We start from the raw sequence: 8161 nt of genomic DNA, 5'->3' as shown, positions 1-8161 counted from the left end.
ACATCCCAATGCATAATTTTTATGAGGAGCCATTGATTACTTAGAATGTGTTATATGTCACCTAGAAGGCATTTATGTAGATTTTAGGAATAAGCTCTAAAACGGTTTGGTTATGAAAACAATGTATGTGCGTGATGTCTGTTTATGGCTCAAGGCCTTGACTGAATTCTTTGCTGTGCTTCACACAGCCCTGATGAGGAACAGTGGCACAGAGTGAAATTGATGAATTAATAGTGTAAGGTTAGGTTGGAGTACGGCATTTTCTGTGATTGAGTTTTAATTCAAGGAGGAACAAAAGGTGTTACGGCACCTGAGGTTCTCATTCCCACACAATATTGTCCCGGCAGGAAGCAAAATGTTCCTGTGAATTTCTGGTTGATTGTTTGGTTTTGTTTAGCGCTAGCTTGATTTGGCTTGTGTTCTTTCTCGTAAGCGAGAGAGGATAGTTTTATGCTTGGACATGTCTGCAACGGGCCCTAATTTGTGTTATTGTTGTTAGTGTTTTGTTGGTTATGTCTGTTTTCGTTTTGTTACAGTGCACTGAGATAAGAAAATCTGAGAGGTGTGATCCACCGGTGGTGATATGTTGATATTTTGTGAGTTCATGATTTAACAATCAGCTCTTTAAACCAGGCCTGAAAGATTGAAATTTAAAGCGCTATGAAATATTCTTACAAAAACAGTTGCAAAGTGTGCTTCTCCATGATTGTAATTGGCTTGGGAGAAATTCACTTATAGGGAACACTGAGAAGTTCTGAGTCTAAAAGGATTGCACCGAGTCAATCCGGCCCAAAAAACAACAAGGAATTGTTTTCCTTTAAAATGATGACGTCATCTTGCTGGTGATGGATGCTCGAATAGGTTGCGCGTGAGACTCCATTATCAGCAACATCTGGTATGAATGTGTATGGAGGTATGCATGTGAATGGACTGTGATGGACTGACGACTAAAAGCTTTGACTGACTTGATACTGAGACAATGACTGCACCCACTTTAGGATTAGTAAATGCCAATAAACAATTCACCCAGCCGACAAGAGAAGGGTGGATGCTTCGCTTTGTTTTGTTTTGTTTTTTCAGGAGCAGGAGGATAAGAGAGACTGGAGGAGGAGACTCTAGCTTCACATAAGTATGAACTGCAGACTTAACACTGTGGTTGCTGATTTTGAGTTACTGATGTTTGCATTAAGAAAACTGTGCTATATTAGCTGTGTTTTGATTAAGGTATCATGTTATATTATTGGGAATGCCAAATGCTACAGTGGAGATAACTATTGATATCACTCATGACTGGAATATGTTACTATTAACCACAGCAGGCCACTGTAAAAAAGTCAATTAAATTTTATAGAGGAAAATCGCCAAAATTTAACAATGCCTATGAATGACTGGCCACATTCAGAATAGAGATATGCAATAATAAACATTGGTCCACGTGATTTAGGGTCTCACTTGAAATAGTAAGTTATTAAATGTAGAATATAATCGACGGACATTTGATAGGATGTGGTACTGAAAAAGAACAAGAGCAAAGTAAATAAAGAAAATATTGTGTTTAGTTTGGATAAATTCAAATTAAAATGTACCATTACACTCAGAGGATCAATATGAAATAAAACATATGCAAAATTTGTAGGAAGTACATGACTGATAACTGTTCTGTCCTGAGCGTTTGTTTCCAGAGCACCCACTTGACCACACCAACAGTTTCTCGCCACCGAGGAGGGGTACTTGCAAAAAGAATAAAATAAAAATCTGAGTTTAACAAAACATTTTAAATGTAAATATCAAGCTTACCTTTCTTTTTCCATGAAATGTGCTTGTGGGCACGCCAGCCATTTTGAAAAGGTGGGCAAAACAATTGGCAAGGCCACACCCCCACACGTGTGATATAATTTTAAAGGTACTGTTGCCCTCTCTAAGAAACATCAGGACTTAGAGGAGTGGCAAGTAGAGTATGCGAGCTACAAGCAAAAACTAAAATGTGTACTACAGTGTGCAAAAATGAAATACTGGGTCATCAGGGGGACATGAGGGACATTTATAAAACTAAAAGTCCCACTAACCTTAAAGTGCACTTGAAAAGCTCACACAAGAAGGTTAACCTAGCTTACCTAGAAGACCTCATCAGGGGGAGCACACTCCCCCTCCTTGAAGAGCTCACCCACTCAACCCGCATCCCCAGAAAACAGCTAACCCCAGATAAGGCAGCGTGATGTATCCCGAGACAACAGGACTGGGACATCTAAATAAAGGTGTGAAACAATCGCCTTCAAAAGGTTATCAATTCACTTCAACCAAAATTAGGACCACACGGTGCGGCAAGAGTTAATAGTTATTAGTCTCAACACCCAAGGATAACCAGAAGAGCATGACTGATATGATGGAACTGGGATTTTGTTACACTTAATTTTTGCAAAACACAAATAAAACTAAATTGAAACTAAGGATTTTCAGAAAATAAAAACTAAACTAAACTAGCAAACAATTGGTAAAAACTGATTAAAACTGATGAAAATTGCAAAACTATTACAACCCTGGTCCAGACTAAGATGGTGTTGGACATCTTCAGGGCGGAAGAGGGTTGGTGTGACCAAGGTGTGGTTTGGCTTGTTGTATGTACATTTCAAAATGTTACAGCTCTGGATGGACCAGTTACCAGGGCATGGAAGGATGACAGACTTTATTACATGAGGAGAAGGGACATTTTCGGGATCGAAGATCCTCAGGGATGACAAGGCTGGAGCAACGGTACTCGAGAGAAGAATTTCTGATACTTTCTGAGATATGATGTCACCAACCTTCTCTTTTAATTGTCTAGCTCCAATGAATTGACACATGGGAGTGTGTCAAAAAGGGGGAAGTTGAGTCCGAACATCAAACAATGGTTTTATGAACATCTTATGACGTTATTTCTGTGTTTAATAATTTAGCTATGGTAAAACTTAAGCTTATAATGTGTTAGACTTAGAAAGGGTTCACTAATTTTTGATTTCTTTTACACACACATAGATTATGATTAGAATAGGTCCTGAACATAATATTTTAAACCAAATTTGAATCATTAGAACAACAATGGATAACAATATTAGATTATCAAGGCTAGGGAGAGAGGTGTTTTGGTTTTCTGTCTCTTGCAGAGAAAGGAAGAGACACCAGACGGGGACACGGAGATGTGAGGACCCTTCACAGCAGAGACAGATGTAGGGACAGCCGAGACAGCAACTGGGGTCAAGTGTCATGACGTTTGGGCTCCTGGAGAAGATGGATCCCACAAACACAGCAATAACCATGAAGGGGTTGGCGAAAACCAGGAACACCAGACCAACGAGGTTCGAGAGGCTCTTGGCAAAAAGGGGGACACGCCGGTGATCCCAAAACACACAGATCCTTGTTTGAAATCGGGGCAGAATAATCCCCAGAACTGTGCAATGACTAAAGGGTGGTCTAACCCCGGAGGTCGAAGAAAGAAGCTGAGAATCACCCAACTGGAAGACACTGGTAGCTGCAGCAATAAAAATAAAGGTTAAAAGCTCCTTAGACAGAGGTTCTAGTCTAAGTACATTTGAAAGGTATAAGGTGGCATTAAAATGGGAGTGGAAAACTGGAGCACCAAAATAAAGCTGTGGGAGAATTGGGGAGTGATGGGAGAGTCATCTGTAACTGCTGTTATGGTTGTAAATCTAACTTTGCTTGCATCTGAACTGCGTGAACACAGAGGTCATCCCACATATGGTCCACCCGTTAAAGGGGGACAGAGGGCCTCAGGATCAAGAAAACCTGGACCTTGCGACCCTGGAGTGCATGTTGTAAGTGATCTCTTTGAGAAAAGAGATCAAAGGGGGAATTGTGATATTATTCTGTTATTATATGTCACCTTATACATGTAATCAAAATAGTTGAATTATGTTAACTGCTGTAGATCATATTATACCCTTTAATATAGAGTGTGTGATTAGTATGTAGTTTTAGTTTGCATTATACTTCTGACTTAAAAGAGTGTGAAAATCATTCGATCTATTGGTTTGACCTGTATTACTCAACACTGTTGAATGTATTACATTGTTTCTTGACATGTTTTACTGCTGAATCATGAAGAGAATGTTGTGTGCAGAGGACCTTGTCCAGATAATAGAAGAAACAGACCACATTCCTTTGGTGAAGAGCAGAGAGACAGGGAGCCGAGGTCATAAATTAGGCGCTGTAACAGAGAAAGAATGTGATGTTTGGTCTTTTACGACCAGGTGGGGGCCACTAGAGAGTATAAAAAGCTGTGTAACCCGTCACTATTTTGAGACTTGCTGTGACCCTCTGCAGGCAGCTCTCCCCATCATGATGGTCCTTATGCTCATAACTGTTGAATTGTATGGAAATAAATGATTGTTGATTGAGCATTTATACACCGAGTATTGTCCCTCCTTCAGCCCAAAGATTCAAAGAATTGGGAGATTTCAACAGTCACTAACAGCTTTGCAGGGTATAGCAGTCTGTACCTGACGCCGGTCATCCCACGTAGTCTTCCTCTCATATTTGCAAATGCGGCTCTGCGTTTCCAACAGAGGGAGGGAAATCTGGGAGGATGTTTATTTTAAAAACCCTTATACATCAGGTTCTTGTTCTCTGCAGCTTTCAGCAGAATTTCCTCACCAATGTGGTAGTAGTGCAATCTCAAGATGATGGGCCGAGGAAGATGACTTTGTTTGGGACGCTGGCGATTCGCTCTATGTGCTCGATCGATGAGTGGCTTCTCCTCGAGAGATAGCGCCTCCGCCAACAGGTGTGAACCAACTCAGTCATCTTGGGTCCCTCTGTGCCTTCTGGTATTCCTGCAGTTCTTAAATTATTCCTCCTGGAGTGCCTCAAGAGCTCCACATCTCTCATCTAACTTCTTTACCTCCGCAGACAAATGCTCCACAGTGGCCTGGAGAGTGGCGATGGTGTCAGAGTGGTTCGAGGCACAGTCCTGCAGTTCAGTCAAAGTGTTATCATGCCTGGCCACGTCGCTTTTTATGTCCGAAATTGAGGGCTGGATGCTCTGGTTCAAGGATGATATCTCGCCTCCTATGGTGGTAGAAATCTCTAATATGCAAGTGTCCAGTGCTAGTTAGTTAGTTCTAGTGGTTAGTGGGGCTTTATTTGATGATTCTAGTGTGTGTTACATTGTTGTCATATTGTTGAGTCGCAGAGCTGCACAGTGTTACAGTTTCTGTAGAGTCTGGTATAAGGAACTCAGATCCCTCTGTGAATAATGTTCACTGAAACTGATCTGTAGTTAATGAACTAGTCAGGATTTACACTAGAGAATGTTTCTGCCATTACATGGCCTGTATTTGTAGAGCGCTTTACTCGTCCCTAAGGACCCCAAAGTGCTTTTTTGCCCAAGGACACAACGACCGAGACTGTCCAAGCCGGGGCTCGAACCGGCAACCTTCCGACCCCAAAGTGCTTTACACATCCAGTCATCCACCCATCACACACTCACACAAGTTTATATGCTTGTTCTCTTCAATGTGTCACAGAAACACTAAGTGTGAGAGCCTGTATGACACACAGGACAGACTGTAAGCTCTGCTGGCTGCACAGCACTTTGTAGCAGTTTTCCAACATGTCCTCCACCCGTGATGTCAGTGGTGGGACCCCAGTCACAGCACTCAGCACCACCTCCTTTAAATGGATTTTATAGCAGTTCCTCCCGTTACTCGGTGCAACGCTTCTTAAATGTGTTTTTGCAGGATAAAACACAGCAGGTGGTGTAGAGAGGACGTCAGCTGACGGAGCAGAGGGAGGCAGACTGTGGATAAATGACAGAGTGAGAGGAGAGCAACCATGACAGAAGCACAGGTGTGGCAGATAGAAGTGGCTTTATAGACACTTATTGTCAGTCCTCGTGCATGCTGTGGAAATAAGTGTCTGTGTCATGAGGTGACATGTGAGCTTATCTTTGGTCAATAAAGCTGAACGACCAGTTTTCACTTTGCTTGTTACGCTTGTTTAGTGACGTCTGGGTTTCTGTGGAGCCCGAATTTTGATGAGTTCTGGTGAAATCATCTGAGATCATCTGAGCATCGGTGAAGAGTCAGCAGAGAAAGTGTGGGACAGAAGTTTGCTTTGGACACATGGACTGAAATCAAAAAGTAACAAACAGGATTTCCAATGGACAGTATGGAGAAGTGAAAGTACACAAAGGCTGTGCTGGAACACGTGTGTTACACTTTTTGACAGCTGAGAACAAAACACAATATTTTGCATCATCTCTGCAGTGTCTCTTCTTTCCTCTGCTGTTGTGCTTTTAGCTCCAAACTGTTTCAAATGGTTTGTCAGCAAGCTGACCTCTGACCTCTGCAGTACTAACTCCTGACCCGTACAAAGAGCGGGCGTTTCTGACCTTTGACCTGCAGCTGTATGTCTCTCAGTCTCAGTTCTTCTCTCCGTCACTGATGGAGCAGGTGTAGTTGCTGCTGACAGTCAGTCGTTTGTTTTCTCAGAGTGAGGCTGAAGTCTGAACTGTTCAGAGCATCAGGTCTCATCAACGTGCGCTGCTGTAACGCCGCTTTGTCCTCTGAGATCACCAGGTATGAAACCTGAGTGCTGACAGAGCAGCATGTTCCCCCTCATTCACCTCCACCACCACAGCCAAGGCATGCTGGGAAACTGAGGACACACAGACGGAGAACTGAAGTGTCTGCTGTGTGTTCATCTCAGAGTCCTCACAGGTGACACATTAGCTCCAGAACACCAAGCCAGGTGTTTGAAGCCTGACAGGGATTCTTCCCATCCAGAGGGAGGATTTAGCTGCACAACAATGAACATTAGTGTGTAGTTTAGAAACACAGACTGTGCCTGCACTGCATCTAGTGAAGAAAAGTGTTACTGCCAGAGAACGAGGCTCCTTTAAAGCAGCTGATATTAAGGTTGAAAAATCAACAATAAGCTGATGTAATCAACGTTTCACAAAATGGTCAGCAGCTAAAATCTGGAGCCGTTCTTTGGTGGTAATTAACAGTTTGTTCTTGTTAGCTAATTATGTCATTAAAGGTAGCAGCAGAAGCCTTGTGTTGAAAGCCCATTCACTCACACATTCACACAGTATGTGTGTGTCTGTGTTACACTGTGGACATCCCTTCTGTTGGAGCGCCATCTTGTGGCAGGTTTAAGAAATGTTCTTCTTGTAAATCCAAACTGATGCACCTCCATAGCAGACTGTGGAGGCTTTCAGTGACATGAAGACTTGATTTATACTGTCATATTCTCCTGTTACACAAAGCACAGCACGCTGAACATGGATGAACTGAAACTCCCAGCATCTGACTGAGGAAAAGCACAAATCATTCTCACACTGACTCCTGCTTGATTTTAGATTTGCTTTCAAATCCTCACACTTTCATATGAAGCACTAAATGGGCTCCAGACTGTTTATCTCAGCTTCCTGTCAAACACACTGCTGCTCACACCGAGGCTCAGTTGACTCCTCCAGCCTGGCTTAACCTGCTGTCTGTTAAAAACAGTCCCACACTCCTCTGTTTAATCCTTCTGATCAGACTCTTTGATTTTGTATTGTTTTTACCTGAAGTTGTGTTTTTGACATGGTTCTGTCTGTGAAATAAAGCTCACACACACACACTGCTACAGTCCTTCATACACTTAGAAACGAAGCTGCTCCTTTCCTCAGTGCTGACACATAAAGAAGAGTTGCTTTTATATCCAACACGTCTCTGTTCCAGAAAACAGCTTCAGCAGCCTCTGAGTCTGAACTTGGAGTTGGTTATAAGCCACAGGCCTGTGTGCACAGCAATGAGGAAATATAATGCAGTAAGTGAAACATGGATGTGTGGAACAGATTATCCCAAAGGTTGATTCTGTTCATCTGGACGTTCTCAGTGAAACATTTGGTCTCTCGGTCAGGTGACTCCTTTAGTCTCAGCTGACTGCAGGTTTCCAAACCTTTGTCACTGGATCACTCACTTCATCTCCAACGTGTCCCTGACACAGACAGCTGGAGCCGTTACAGCAAAATCATTGATCATCGTTTTTAGAACATTAGCTGGTGTTGGTGGGCAGGCTAGCAGTGCTAATTGTTAGCACTAGTTCTGCTGCTCTCCCTTTGTCTCTGTTATTGTTGGTCTTTAGTGAACAATAGAAAGTGTCTTCATGAGACTGTTGC

This window comes from Mchenga conophoros, unplaced genomic scaffold (genome assembly GCF_057382185.1).
Source record: "Mchenga conophoros isolate Kocher_MC1m ecotype Shallow Benthic unplaced genomic scaffold, M_conophoros_male_GT1.1 unmapped_scaffold_6, whole genome shotgun sequence".
NCBI lineage: Eukaryota > Metazoa > Chordata > Actinopteri > Cichliformes > Cichlidae > Mchenga > Mchenga conophoros.
This window is presented reverse-complemented; position numbering follows the sequence as displayed.